Source organism: Lepisosteus platostomus, chromosome 1 (genome assembly GCF_059453375.1).
Source record: "Lepisosteus platostomus isolate fLepPlt1 chromosome 1, fLepPlt1.hap1, whole genome shotgun sequence".
Taxonomy (NCBI): Eukaryota; Metazoa; Chordata; class Actinopteri; order Semionotiformes; family Lepisosteidae; genus Lepisosteus; species Lepisosteus platostomus.
Genome location: NC_142611.1, coordinates 63263447 through 63278173, shown reverse-complemented (window position 1 = coordinate 63278173; position 14727 = coordinate 63263447). Strand labels below are relative to the sequence as shown.

The 14727-nt window shown below is 47.3% G+C and overlaps 1 protein-coding gene across 1 annotated transcript in view; it reads right to left on the bottom strand.

Moving 5' to 3' along the window:
* itgb7 (integrin, beta 7) overlaps positions 1-10182 on the bottom strand; it is a 30166-nt gene extending 19984 nt beyond the window's left edge. Inside the window, exon 1 of the mRNA XM_088633469.1 lies at positions 9902-10182. The gene's annotated coding sequence lies outside the window, so the exon portion shown is untranslated. The remainder of the gene's footprint in view (positions 1-9901) is intronic.
* Positions 10183-14727: the final 4545 nt, after the last annotated feature.

The following is a 14727-nucleotide window of genomic DNA, read 5'->3' as shown; positions in this document are numbered from 1 at the left end:
AACTATTTGTGGGGGCATCCTCACCTGATGGAGATGTATGCCGCCCCCTTGCCCACACACACACACACACACACTGCCAGCTATAGTCTGTCCTTCTCACTCTCCCAGACGCACAGAGTCATGGATGTAAACACTCGCTCACAGACACGCTCACAGACTGACGGAGTCTGGATAGGAAGTTGCCATCTCATTGTGTGGCATCCCCTGTAGACATCGAAAAAAAGGTGCCAAACCGCAGATGGGTAGATAGGGAGCACTAATTTAATCAGTCAAGTTTCCCCCGTGCAGACATACGAGACTGTGGCCAGGCGCACTTGCAACCTAGCTGCCAGGCTCATAGTGAAACAGGATGTGTCACAGGAGGCCGTCTGGGCACTGTGAGACTAGAGCACACCACGCCAGTCTCAGTCTCTCTAGAGCTAGAGTGCAGGCGTGACTTGGGCATCACAAGCTACCGACTCATTAATGAATGGCAAAGATTTACTGAACCATGTTAAGGAGGTGGAGATGTGATCTTTCAAAACGCTATGGCCTCCGAACGCTATGACAGACAACCACGCTGCATAGAGGTGAGAGGGGAGCTCTGATTGGCTTGCAGACTTCGTAAACATTTTCTTACAGTCTATTAGATTCATTATCTGCACCAGCACGTTCACAATCAAGTTCTTTAGTGTTGTCAATAATGCATTAATTGCATCATTTACAGTGCTTCTTACAAAGCCATGTGAAAACAACATCACGACTTCTCAATCACATGTAATGCGTTTTTCCTGTCCATACAGGACAGGGTACATCCTGGGTGGGACGCCAGAGATATAGGGATTCACACTCACACCAGGGCCATGTCATTGGACACACAAACTCCACAAAGACAACACCCCAGGCCCGGAATCGAACCCAGGGCCCCTTCACTGCGACGCGCCCCCGCGCCGCCGACCAACACATCCTTCACATGAGAAACCGGTGACAGGTGGGGGAAAGCATTCGAGTCGGACAGGTCAGGAGTACCCTGCCTGGGCACAGTGCAAACCCAGCTGGATCGTGGGAACACGAGTGGTAATCTTCTTTAGAAAGCATTTAAGAAGACGGGTCAAGCAGCCACAAATTCAGAACGAGAAAATCTGTCCTACATACGGCAATGTCACAGCTACCCAATGAAGAGCATAATCAAGCAACGAGAAGGGGTTCAGATTGAAATGTCCCAACAAGTACAAACCACTTCCAGTGTCACAGGAGCCCCACTACTGCATCTCAGCCAATCTGCAATAGGCAGCAAGCTCGGGATGCCCAGCCTCATGTGATGAGAACATTTTCTGCATTTTTTCTAACAAAAAGCTTTCCACAGCTTTAGGAAGGAGGGGACCCACTTCACCCTCCACTGAAGTGCAGTTGCACCTGGGTGACACACAACACCCGCTGTGCACTGGGGCTGCTATCACATCACGCAGCCACAACTCCTCAGAGAGCAGAGGCCCTGCAGCCCACAATACCAGCAGAACAAGAGCCTGACCTGGATTTACACCTCCGAGACACACCGCACGAAGACTTGTATGACTGCACTGGAATGACACACCCTAGCACAATTTAGTTGTTTTGTTCCTGGTACAGATAAACCATCTTGTACCTCCAAAATAGCAATTTCTTTGCCAAAAACTCTGGGTGTGAATGTGAGCTCTGGGTTAGTATAGAAGTGCTTTTGCACATACACACCCCTGTCTTTGCAGGGACTTCCCCACTGACTCACACTCTGTTTTGATTTGATTCGAAACATATATGCACAAGGTAAAAACTAAACCTAAAACGTTTTGGACTCTTTTATGTTTTAAAAGAAGATGCCATTTACCTGTGTGCAATAGTCTGTGTGGGGAAATTAGGTATTGACAGTAATACTACATCAAGCATATATATAGTTGTCCCTTTACAAACCCCTCTTGTAAAAAGCTACATACTGTAAACTTAGAATTTCAACACCTGCACAATACATTGTGCTAAATACAATCCATCCATCTTTATCCAATACAGGGTTGGGGAGTGGGAGGGGGGTAGGAGCTATCCCAGCAAGCAACAGGCACAAGGCAGGGTACACCCTGGACAGGACGCCTGTCCGTCACAGGGCCGACATACACACACTCCCGCAAGGTGGCAATTAACCTACTAGCGTGTCTTCGGATTGTGGAAGAAAACAGGAGCACCCGGAGGAAATCCAGGCAAACAGAGGGAGGACATACGAACCCCACGCAGACTTTACCTCAGAAATGGAATGCCAACCGCCCAGCACTGCCAGGCAGCAATGCCAACCACTGCACCACCCTCTACACATAGCACATTCGTTACATTATCTTGGCATTTTCAGGGAATATTCTCACCGGGTGCTTAAAGAGAAATAGTCTGCATGCGTGCAGCAGGTCACAGTGGAGTGGAGGTGGAGCCTGCACAGACCTCCAGCTGATGTGGGCAGCTGGGTTTGAGGAAGTGGTATTGGGGGGGGGGGGGGTCTCCCCTGAGAGCTCACACTGGGAGAAGTGAGGCTCGTGCTTCTCCCAGGCTGTTCAGCATGCTGTGAGCCAGCACTGTCTCCTCTGGCGCCTCCTAATTTCATCACATGTTATAAAGAAAACATTATCAGTAAGGGACATATCTCAATCAATAGATTAGTCGTGATAAAAAGGGTGGCGGGGTGGTATGGCTGCCTCACAGTGCTGGGGCTCTGGGTTCAATTCCAAATTTGGGGTGCTCTCTCCGTGGATTTTGTATGTTCTCCCCATGTTCATGTGGGTTTCCTCTGGGTGCTGCAGTTTCCTCCCAGAGACATACTGGTAAGTTAACTGGCTGCCGGGATCATTGGCCCTGATGTGAGTGTATGCGTGTGTCTGTGAGTGTCTGTGAGTGTCTGTGAGTGTCTGTGAGTGTCTGCGTGTGTCTGCGTGTGTCTGCGTGTGTCTGCGTGTGTCTGTGAGTGTCTGCGTGTGTCTGCGTGTGTCTGTGAGTGTCTGTGAGTGTATGCGTGTGTCTGCGTGTGTCCTGTGACGGACAGGCGTCCTGTCCAGAGTGTACCCTGCCTTGAGCCCGTTGCATTTCTGGGATAGGCTCCAGCTTCCCCGTCACACTGAATTGGAAGAAGTGGTTAGAAAAACGATGGTTGTCTCATTAAAAAAAGGTGACCATCTCAAAACAGAACAGACAGTTAGGCTACAGTTCAGGAGAAGATATATTGCCAAGCTGTACCTAAATTTCAACACCACAGAACACAAGCAAGTGTACATAAAACAGCAGTAAACCACAGCTGACATTAATCTCCAGTTGAAATGTAGTGTCTCTCTGAGCTTGCTGGCTCTAGAGCGAGGGGTGTGGAGGGAGCTGACGCCTGCACATGGGACTCCTTTCCACATCAACAGCAAGTACCTCTCTGGCCAGCTCCTCAAGTCAGCTGACATTGCTAACAGCTCCTCTGACAGAGTCCTCACTCATCTCTCATCTTTAGAGCATAAAACGATTTTGGGAGAACAGGTGATCAAAAAACGACAGAGATGCAGATGCATAGATTGCTAGGACATCTTTTATCTTAATTACCCAAGGGATTGCCAGTGGATTGAAGCCTTAATTAATGGCTAGCTGAACAGGTTCTGTGAAAGCTGTGAGACTGTGGGATAGCTCATGGTCCGCAGGGGGGGGGAAGCGATACCGTCCCTCTCGATCTCGGTTCGCGTTTCCAGAGGGCCCGAGAGGAAGAGGGAAGGGATGTGAGATGGACAGTCCTGGATGCGGTTTCCACTTCCACAATTCCGGACGCGGACAACAGCCACCCAGCCTGGAGAACACCCCAGGACCGACCTGCGAGTCCGAGTTAAATCCAGAGGGCGCCAAGAAGAACTCCACTACTACTCAATACCTCACCTCGCAGTCAATGCCACTGCACAACAGATGGATAACTGCAACAAAAGCTGCACTGTGAAACATAAAATGAGACAAACTGCAACCAACTGCAGGGTGAGACTCACAGAGGAGGTGTGCGCCTGTATTATCTGGGCTACTTTCAGCTTGTCCGGAGACGGGCCTAGACCTAGCGAGGGAGCGCTCTCATTCCCGAGCTCCCGCTGGATCGTGCCGGATGCAGTTACAGTACGGCACAGGGGAGCGCTCTCATTCCCGAGCTCCCGCTGGATCGTGCCGGATGCAGTTACAGTACGGCACAGGGGAGCGCTCTCATTCCCGAGCTCCCGCTGGATCGTGCCGGATGAAGTTACAGTACGGCACGAGGGAGCGCTCAGACCTGCGCCTCTTTCACAGGCTCACTCCTTAAGGCCGACCCAGGTGCTCTGCTCTGCAGGGCTCTTCGTGGGGTTTGTAGCTTCCTGTCAGTTGCCCTAGATTCCCCTGGAGATACAGAAATAAGAGTTTATCTCAATCTCAGACACACAAAAAAATGATATCGAAACTGCACCCCGAGTTCCTGCAGCGGCAACAGTTCATCTCCTCTACACCGATTTGTGCTAGAAAATAACGTGAGAGGTGCAGATACATACTGTACTGTATATGGAGACGTACACAAGCCTCTATTTCTAGTGCAGTTAGCGGTGCTCTATATTCTCTTTAGTTTTCATTTAATGGAGAATTACCACACATCCTGCTTATAGTCTCCACATCACGCCAGCGGAAGCCGTTGCCGTAACGACTGGGAGCTCTCACACGCATGCTCTCAAGGGCAGGTAACCCCCCCAGGCAGCAATACTGCAACAGCCTGGAAACACTTTACATTCACTAAGGCGATCGCTGTTTTAACGAGACCTATATAGAGTTATTTTCCAGTGGCTCCATTCAGGACCATAACACAGGCATGGATTTAGGAACCATGGTCCCTAAAAAAATTTAAGTAGCTCATTGTCTTTTTAGTGTCTAATTTTTTTTTACTTTCGGCAGCAGGATTGCTTTTCTAGAGTAAAACATGCAGCTGTTCTTTAGGAGCTGTTATTTTTAAACTTGAAAAACTGTCAGCCTGGCACTTGATTCCATCACTATCACACACAAGCCTTGACGATTCTGAGAACCTTTTGTCTTTCTTGTCTTCGGGACAAAAAAAGTTCCTCTTCTTGGTCAGAAACAAGCAGCTGCTTGTCTTAATCAGAAGCAGGCCCCTTTATAGTCTTGTGCTGGTGTACCCAGAAGCCAATTAGCTTACCAGCATGTCTTTGGACCGTGGAAGGAAACTGGAGCACCTTGAGGAACTCCACACAAACACCTGCATGACATACAAACTCCACACAGACAGCACCCCAGGTCCAGAACTGAACCCAGGGCCCCACTGCTTTGAGGCAGCAACACTGTCAACTGCGCCACCCTGCTGTCCCACCTCCCTACCCTCAGGCTTAAATAAAATTGCTTGCAGCCAATGTGAAGCACACTAACGAGACTAGCAACTGATCATGCTTTCTGAACAGAGAAACCTGTGCCTGTGCTCTGTACTAAGACCTGTGCTGCAAGACCCAGCACTGGCACAGCTGAGAACTGCCACCCTGCACCAGCAAGGTCAGGTCAAGCACAGAAAGCACGTCCGCAGGCGACATTCAAGAAAGAGAACAATACCGACAGCTGCAGCATGCAGCCTGGTTTGAGGAACATCAGACACACACTGCTTCAGCAGACCACACTGCTTCAAAGCTGTTTCTGCTTTTCAGACCTGACCTACATGAGGTTAAGATTACAGCAATGTGTCAGAGTTGGAATCTATTTGTGCACTTCTTCCTTTGCATTCTCCTTAAGGGGGAGTCATTAATCAAGGTTTCACTTTGAAAACATGACCGTAGGAAAGCCTTTTGGGTCAAAGTGTCCTCCTCTTCCACTAATAATAGTAGGGAAGCTTATTAGCACCACGGAGAACAGAAAACTTAGCGCGTTCATGTTATTTTTGGATGCTTTTTACGTCTTTAAGCACAAAAAGCTCAAAAGCTTTTAGACTACAGTATGCTTACATCAAATACATTTAAATTTGTAATCACACAGCAAAATGCAGGAAACGTGTCATTTAAAGGGAGAAAAAAACGTATTTCTGTGTCCTTTTGCAGAGACGTGAATGTAAAGAGATAGGATAATGCCAAACAGAAAGAAAAATAATTCTAGAAAGGCACCCAACCCGTTTGTTGTTGTTGATTGTTGGTTTGCTGTTTACTGTGACCAACAAGAGCAGTAACAGTAAGACAACAGTAGCTATAAGTCTTACTGTTAAATCTTAGTAAATGTATATTTTTCAATGTAGGCAAAAGCCTATGAACTGTACATTTTTCTCCCGGTTCACATCAAGAAAATCAGGTTTGGAAAGCCATTTCACAGAAACTGTGAAAATGACATGCATTTGACCCAGGAGTGCTCACTGACAGGGTGTTGTACGTCATGTATACAAAAGACAGTGCATGTGATCTTTTAGATTATTTTTTTGCAAAAGGAGGATCATGGCGATACTCTTCTGTTGTTAAAGTCAATGCTACTTTGCATGGAACAATATATATATAATGCAAGATATTAATATAGTAGGCAACACTGTTCACAAATTAACTATCACGTTTTAATGCAATACTATCTTGTATATTGTGATTTTTTTTCTCCGTAGCACTAATAAGCTTCCATATAATGGATTTATTGTGGACTAAATTTAATTTTCACTATAGTATAGCACTAGAAACTGATTGCAATGTTACTATACTGTCCTGTATTGCAATGCATTGTACTTTTTCCATCGAGCCACCCTGAACAAATGAATCACTAAAGCAAAATGAAGCACATTTTTCCTGCAACACAATGGGTGCCTGATTGCATCCAGTAGGTCTTATAGAACTGCTCATGCCTCCAACATCTAAAGGACTGGGACAGATGATAAAACTGGACTTCTTTAGTCTCGAACAAGCCTCCCAGCCATGGTGTCAAAGCCAACACCCTGGAATCTCTCAAGACAGGTCTGGATAAGATCCTCAGCTCAATTAACCAGCAAGTGGCCTCAGATTCGTAACCTTTGTAACAGCATGAAATATTTAAAACTTTTTAAAGTGGATTTCAATGCCAGTTACACGATCAAGGTGTACAACGACATTCTTCATTGCTTGTAATGACCACATAGTTCAATTCAATTCAGTGGATTTTTATTTAGCGCCTTTCACAACAAGGTTGCCCCAGGGCCCTTAACAAAGCAATTGACCTTACATGTTGTGAATACAGAACAGAAAAGACCAGAAGACAACGGAGGAGAGGAGCCAAAAACTCCTCAGTAAGGAGCCAGGCGCTCACTTCACCCGGGGCTCTGCATCTGATCCCCGCATCGTGCGAGCACAGGACCTGGTTGTGCCCGGCTCCGTCATGTTTTTAACTTCCTGCTCCTGTCCTTGTTCCCCCAGCCGGTCCCGACCCAGCACCTGATTTTAATCTCCTGTTTGGACAGATTTCTCAGCCTTGGACCTTTTGCTTTCGTTTTTGGATTCCCTCTTTTGGATTTATTCTTAGACTGTTCGCCTCGACCACACCTCCCCGGATCACCAGCACCGTATGGACACGCCCCCCTGTTTTCATCCCTGTTCCTGCATGACTAGTGCATTCCTTCCTCACTATTCTGGATCGTGTCGTCCACATAGGGTCCGGATAGAACTGTTCGTTACACATCTGTTGAAAGGATGAGTGAGGTCAGATACCCCCCAAACCAAACAGCTTCTGAAAATGGCTCCAGCAAAGGCTTGGCAAAGCATCTCAACAGAACAACCCAAGAACCTGGCGATGTCGCCTGGGTCACACGCTTGATGCAGTTATTGTGTCCAAAAGATCAGCAACCAAACAATCACGTTTTATACTACTTTACGTTAATTTCTCCCTATACCTATGTTCACTTAAAATGGGGGGATAAAACACAAAAAGTGGTGTTCTTCTGAACCTGCACGCCATATAAGCACAGAAATATCCAGAAATGAAAGGCGACATTCTGTACTTTTGCATCAAATTCATCTTTTCATCTCAAATACAAATTTCTTGAATATATAGCAAAAATAGAAATGATTATGTCATCCATCCATTTTCCAACCTCTTTATCTAATTCAGGGTCCATCGGACACCAGTCCATCACAGAACACACACAGACACACTCACACCAGGGCCAGTTTTCCCAGAAGCCAATTAAGCTGCCTGCATGTCTTTGAACTGTGGGAGGAAACTGGAGCACCTGGAGGAAACCCATATAAACCATGGGAGAACATGCGGACTCCACCCAGACAGCACCCCAGGACTGGAATTGTAACCCAGGGCCCGAGCGCTGTGAGGCAGCAATGCTGACCCCTGTGCCACCCTGCAGCGGTGCAAAAGAAGCTGAAAACGTTTGCTGAAGGATGAGGCTGGAAGCAAGAGAAGAGCCTCCTTCACCTGATACATTGGCGCCTCCGAAATGTCAGCGAAGCTGCGGCACAAACATCCATCGAAACCCCAAAAGAGCACGCACTGCATCAAAACACGTCCGCAGCCGCCCAACTGCAACTCCAGAGAGCACGCAGCGAGATTCATGGTCAAAACCTATTTCAACGCAGTGTGGTAAAAACACAAAGTCTGGCAAAATCGCTTGGGTTGATACGCCCCTCGGATCCACAGCGCGACCCAGCTCCGGTTTGAATTAGCACCTCGCATCTCACGTTTGGAGCATCAGTTAAGCTAAAGTTTCTCGCAACAGTTGTTTTTTCATCATTATTATTTGTATCCTGTCCCTCTCGCCTTTGAAGTCCACACCCTTGCAGGGCTAGACCCCCGCTTCTCCTGTCTGTCGAACCGCAGAGGCGCGCCTGACTGCTCGGCGAGAACCAGCGGCCACCAACCTCCAGCTCCGCGATCAAAACACGAACAACAACACGTGTAAACCGCAACACCTGAAGCCTCCACACACCTCCCTTCCTTTCCCACTTTCCTGCAGCCCGTTTCACTACCTGCGCAGCAACACGGTGCATCGCGGGCGCCATTTACAGCTCTTAACACAGAAATCACGACAGATCTTGGCGGGCATCAAGTTAATTCCGTTGAACTGAGATGCCAGATTTGCGCTCAGCCCCTTTTGGCCTTTCATTCGGGGCTGTACCGAATAGACTGCCGAAGCAAAGAGAATTTCACAGGACGAAACATTTAAAATCACACCAATTATATACGGAAATTGTTTTTTACCAGGCCACGACAGTTGTGTTCATCAGTTCGTCCTAGTTTTGCATTTCTGTGGTGCTTACAAGCTTACAAGCGGGACTGAGACATTATTCACGGTTCCAGACCTCTCGGCGTCACCCACAGTACGAGCTGGGCTCAGCAGGGAGCTCCAGTAACTTCTGAAACAGCTTTCTGTCCCGTCGGGCGAATCGCGGGTACGTTTCGTGGAGCAAAAATAAACGTATAAATGTTCGAATTAGGTCTTCAAACAGCCCCGTGAAAGTGTGGTCCTAATTAACCTTGAAATCTGGCTCTTCGGGGCCGGGGGTGGTTCGTGATAAGAACTGCGTAAGGACACAACATAATGAACCTTTACATTCTTAAAAACTGAACCGATACCGAGGGGTGATGTAGCACCAGGGAACACATGGGGATAAAAACCCGGACCAGAAAGTTTCCGTCTTGTGTGTCGCATGTAGCTACAGAAAGAAATGGATTTTGTTTTTTTGTGTATCGGAAAATACGTGAATCAAACAAAACCAATCATCTTCACACCATCACATCTAAGACACAGAAATGCTCCAACTGCCTCGGCTCTCTCAGGCTTTTCCAATAAAAAACTCGGAAACTTCTCAACTGGGCAGAAGCTGTAACAGAAAAGCATCACACCGTAATCCTGACGAATACCTGCACTGAACACCCGGCCACGACACCAACGCGATGCGAAAGCATGTTTTTTGTCATCTTTACTCACGATAACCGTGGTGTTTTGCCCGTCACCCTCCGTCCGCCGGTCCGCGCGAGGCGAGATCTGCAGGTCTGTGAAGGGCTTTGCAGGCGCAACTTCACGCGCCTGCAGGAGAAGCTCGAGCGGTTTCTGACACGTGCCCCAATAGACAGGCGCTCGAGCTCGCAGCTCCAGGGAGTAAGTGTCGACAGTTGCCGCTGAAGTTAGCTTTTTAGTTATGAAACATGAATATATTTCTATTATCCTGAAAAATATGGAGCTTAAAACCTAGACTTGTGGGGCGAATAACGGTGATATAGGATATAACCCAATACACTGTACTGTATATTTGAAATGAAATTGAGATTTTACCACAAAAACCTTTCGGTTCTCGTATTCTAAAACGTCATAAAAATTCTTATTCATTCTGTACCACAATTTCTACACTTTGCTTAGATGCACCTGGTAGTGCCGTTTCGGTGATAATCAAGTACATTTTTGTCCTCGTTCGGCCATGACTCGATGAAGGAAGTTATTCTTGAGAGTTGAGGATCTGGGGTGATGCCTCTGAGGGGGGTTAATCTCGTGAAACAGACACCCTTTTATAAACATTCGTTATATATGTATAAGATAAGATTTAATTGTCCCCTGAGGGAATTGTTTTATGGACACACAGCACTCCTGTACATTTAAATAGAATGCAAACAAAAAAAAGAAGAAAGGAAAAACATTGCACATTATTCTATTACAAAAAAATAAGAAAAACATTGCACATCACTCTATTGCACACGTATAACACGTAACAACATGTAACATTTATAACACCTCACAAAACATTGCGCTCAAGTGAGTTGTAAGAGTCAAAATTGTGTTTATCCTTAACATTTGCGTCGACAGCTTTAATGGAGAGTGGAACAAAGTAATGTTTGTATCTGTTTGACTTACATTTGGGAACCCTAAAACGTCTGTCAGCAGGAAGAAGTTGATATTCAGAGTTGAGGATGTGGGAAGGATCTGATATAATTTTTCCTGCCTGTTTGATTATGGATCTTTCAACGATTGTCTACAGGGAGGGGTGCTGTTTCACTCCCACGACCTTCAAAGCTGTGTGGATGAGGCGGGTAATTTGCAATGTTTAAATAAACAGATTACCAAACCACACTGTAATATCATATCTGATACAGCATGGTAAAAGAGTAGCATTACTTCCTGTCGAACCCCAAACGCTCTCCAGAAATTTAAGCGCTGCTGAATTGATGAGCAAACACTCTCAACATGAGTAGACCAGCACAGGTTACGGTCTATGTGTACACCTAAGTACTTATACTGTATGAATCAACCTGAGTGATACATTCGTTGTGGATTACTACATGGGAGTGGTCATCAACTGCTCTGGGATCAAAAACAGTTTACAGTCGCAGTCCACTGCCCAGTTTCTCCAGGAGTGTGACTTGACCATGACGCTGAACTCCGAGGTGCCGGGAGTCGAGCTGAATTGTTCTTTCCTTAGCAGGCGCCTCTATTCCTCTGCATTACACTTAAACATTCACAGTACGTGAGGACAGGGTTGAGCTCAGCCGTACACTTACGGTAAGACTAGAGTGAATAAAGACGAGATCAATTTCGATCGGCAGAATGAAGTGTGTTGTAGAATGATTCGGAGTCATCACTGTTCAAAACAGACTACAATCCAAATAAAGACTAATTCTTCCGCCATCAATTCAGATCTGACTACAGAGGGGGTACAAAGCTCTCATTTCCTAAATCGGTCCAGACTTGGCCTCCAAGTCTGTCTCCGCCGCCTGCGGACTCAAAACAAGGCGTTGTCTCCATCTAGCGACAGGATACTGCCACTGCACGACTCCCGCTTCTCGTACCGGAGAACGGCCGCCTACGGAGAGAGGCTCCAACTCCGTTATTCCTGATTGTAGTTTCTTTTTTAGGGGCGAGTGCGTTGTTGTTTTAACTTGATTTCATTAGCGGCGTTTTACGGAACGTTATACTTGGGAGTACCCGTGCACAGGCAATAGCTGTGTAGTTCAAACTCGAAGCAGGAAATGCTAAAAACAGGAACTCGTGCTCGTCCGCTGAGAAAGACGCGCGAGTTCCTGCTACTGGGAGCCTAGCGGAGGAGCGCGTGGCCCCAGCCTGTCACGGGCTGAGGTCAGGCGGGGCGGAAGGACTGAGGCAATAATAAAAACAGATTAAAGACAATTCGTGACCTCAAGCCCCCGTTTTACAACATAGAGAGTGCAAATTGCTGCAACCACCGATACTTCGCTGAAGTTGTGCAATTAACCACAGACGGGCAAGAGCCTTTTTGAAATTCATTTAATTATTAAATAAATTATTAAAGTTAATTCAAAAGCACGGGTAAAAGATTGGTCTGAGTCACATCGAATGCACCATTGTTGAAAGGTACTGACTGATACCTGGCTGATAGCTGGAATGGAAACAGAACAGTGGACAGGGCTCTTGAGTCGAGAATGGTTCTGTGTTCAGAGCCCGGGAGGGCCCAGGAGACAGTAAAATACCCAGCCGGTTGTCCAGATCAGCACTGTACACGCAAGTCTGCTTTTTGATAGACATATCGGCTTAAATAATGTAACAGATAAAAGAAACAAGTGAAATAGAATGAAAGAAACCCCTCGATGTGATTCATAGGGCAATTCTAGAACTCTTAATTCTGGAATTCGAACACTGGAACCACCCCAAAAACACCTTCTCGATGGCACTCTCAATTAGTTATATGACTACACCCGTCCTACTAAGACCAATACAGACAGTATTGACAGACTACAAGCATACCGGACTAGAAGTTCCTTTGCTACTCAGCTGTTGAAACAGATTAATGTGATACGAATTAGACGGACACAGGTTGTGATGCAGCCACTTTGAAATGGAGTGCTATTAGCTGGATGTTTCCTATCGGCTGACGTGTTGATCCTGTCTCATTATACTGTGCATGTTAATTGGCTGAGGAAGCAGAACTGATGTAAAAGGAAAGCAGTTGGAGATCAGGCCACCATGTGGTGCTGGAACAGACTGCAAGCTTTCTGAGAATTACCCTTCACTCCGGAGTGCATCCGAGCACACCCAAGCACATCCGAGTTGATGCGAACTTCCACAGGCCGTCTGAAATGTAGCGAATGAGAACCACAGTTCTGTCGTCTCTGGGCATCCTCCCTTCACAAGCCTGCGCCCTGCGGGATTCTCCCGGCAGTGGGGACATCCCAGGCAGGAGCGAGTGGTCAGCCCCTGCCTCGTGTGCAGCCCTTTCCCGCCGCGCATTGCCAGAGCCACTCGGCGTCGCCCGGGTCTCTCTCGAGCGACGCCTGCCGTGGGGTTTGGGCAGCAGGGGAAACCCTCAGAAGCCCAGCCTTCCTGACCAAAGACAGGAGTTGCAGGAGGAGAAGGGAAACTGGTGCAGTTCGGGTTCAGCTCCGCTCCAGGGGGAGGGTCCCCTCATCTTCTGGGTTTGTCCCCCCCAGTCACAGAACCAGTCTAATCATACAATTGTAACACTTCACATGTAAGAAGTGTTACAATTTTTTTTTATTAATTTCCTAAACCAAACCAACCTAGTTTTGGAGCTGGGTTAGCTGTACTTGTAATTGTAACGAATACGGCCTTGCGTATCACAGGGATCTCAGCGGCCCGGGCTGAGGGAGGTCTCCTTTGGCTCAGGTGGCAAGTTCCCCATAGCGTGACGCCAGAGACCCGGGTTCGCACCCTGGCAGTGAGGGATGAACGGCAGGGCAGGAGCGGCGAGGGCAGAAACACCAAGAACGTCACATAATGAAGTGAAGGTTTAGGGTTACCAAATGTAAAAAGCCCTAGAAAACCTCCTCTACGTGTCAAAGTGAGAAGATCTTCAGGTTCGTCGTTTAATATCTCAAGAACAAAAGCGAAAGACACTGGGCATTCCTCAGAGAGCTCAACTGGCCCAGCAGCTGGCAGTTTAAGGGTGTTAACACTGGTGCTCAACCTGGGCCCTGGAGGAGCCCTGTGCGTCTCCCGGTCTTCAGTCCAGGGGTCTCGAAGAAATGTAGCAACTAGAGCTCCACCCTTCCTTGGTTATTAAGCGTGTGCCATCTGATTTCCATCCAAGCAACTTCTAAGAGGTGCCGAAGTGCCGGTGGGAATCAGACACTTGCATAGCACGACCCTTTGATCCGAAGAGCTCCACTTACCTCCAGAGCACACACCTGGATGAGAATAGGTGTGGAACAGATAAATTAGTAAGGATTGATGAGTTACAGCTCTCGTTCAATATCTTAAGAACTGGATGAAAGGTCTTGGCTCACTAGAGAGCATTTAGATCAAGCACTGCTCAAATAACAAAATGGAAGAAATGAGAACATCACAGGGCCAGGACGGAGAAGGTTCTGGAGCTGACTCCTTGAGGCTCTCTCCTGTACGAAGATCTGGTCCTGGGCTAGTCCTGTGTCTTTGTCAGGAGTAACCCGCTAGCAAACGGGAGGATGGACCGTATGCGGTACCTTAGGAGTTAAACGAGAGGCGAAGTCTGATAAGGGATCCGAGGTCCGAGAGGCAAAAGGCATGAACGAAGGTCTCCTAACCAGAGAAGGGCGAGGCAGAGGTCGAAGTCGAGAAGTCTGATCCAAAGGTCCGAAGGAGGAGAGCAACAAGAGAGTTTCCAAATCCGAGGGGCGAGACGGTAGGCGCAGTCGTAGGTAAAGTTCCATGGTTGGCAACAAAGAGTCAAGAGTCAAGAGTCAAGAGTCAAGAGTCAAGAGTCAAGAGTCAAGAGTCAAGAGTCAAGAGTCAAGAGTGATACAAAGGCAAGGCAGGTGTTCTAAAGAGCAACCAATACCAGGCCAAGAGCAGAG